Source organism: Oryzias melastigma, linkage group LG16 (genome assembly GCF_002922805.2).
Source record: "Oryzias melastigma strain HK-1 linkage group LG16, ASM292280v2, whole genome shotgun sequence".
Classification (NCBI taxonomy): domain Eukaryota; kingdom Metazoa; phylum Chordata; class Actinopteri; order Beloniformes; family Adrianichthyidae; genus Oryzias; species Oryzias melastigma.
In genome coordinates this window covers 18,462,096-18,463,022 of record NC_050527.1, presented here as the reverse complement: position 1 = coordinate 18,463,022, position 927 = coordinate 18,462,096, and positions in this window count along the sequence as shown.

The following is a 927-nucleotide window of genomic DNA, read 5'->3' as shown; positions in this document are numbered from 1 at the left end:
GGCAAAGTAATCTGATTACAGATGTGGGGGATCAAAGCAGTAGTAATGATGACCAATGTTCCCTCTAATTTTTTGTGCGTCTGAGCAAACACAGAAACTCACTGAGCGCTCCTTCGACCGCAGTGAGCAACAAAGAGGGTTCACTCTGTATTCACGTCTTTATTTCAACTGTCTGAAATCTCTTATCTTAACAAGTCACACTGTAAAAAGTATGAGCTCCCTCTACTCAATAAAATTGTGGCAACAAAGTGACAATTAATAACATTGAGTAAATTCAACACCTCCAAAAAATAATTAATTTCTACTAAAAAAATTGTTTAAAACTGAAATAATAAACTTAATTAATATGTAAAAAGAATAAGACAATGCTTAGTTAAAGCAACTTAAATTCTAGCAGCATGTCAGTTAATACTGCTCAAAAATTTTAAGTAGTTAAAAAGGGTTTTTCAAAAGAAAATGATAAAAATATTCCAAAACATGTAAGAAATTTGATTTAACTTAATTTAACAAATTAAAGGTTATATTACTGAATTACTTTGCAAAATTGATTTATTTCAATTGTTTTTGGGGAAATTTTATTTTATTGTGGTGCGATTGTTTTTTAAATCACACCTGCCCTCATAAATACCTAACATTTATAAAATTGTAAAGCTATATTGTAACGACTCAACTGGTAAGTCAATCGTAGCAGGGACCCAAAAGGCGAGCTAGTCTTTAATTGGCTGGGGAGGAGAAACGTCCGTAACCCGAACGTCGCACAATCCCGAAAACAGTCTGTGACAAAAGACATAGCAGCAAACTGCGTAGTCCCACTTCCAACATCAATGCCCATTTATTTTAAGGACCAAATCTTTTCCTCCTCTGCTGAACTAGTAATAAATGAAATAGAGATTTATCATTTCTAATGAACTTTTGTTTTTTAGAACA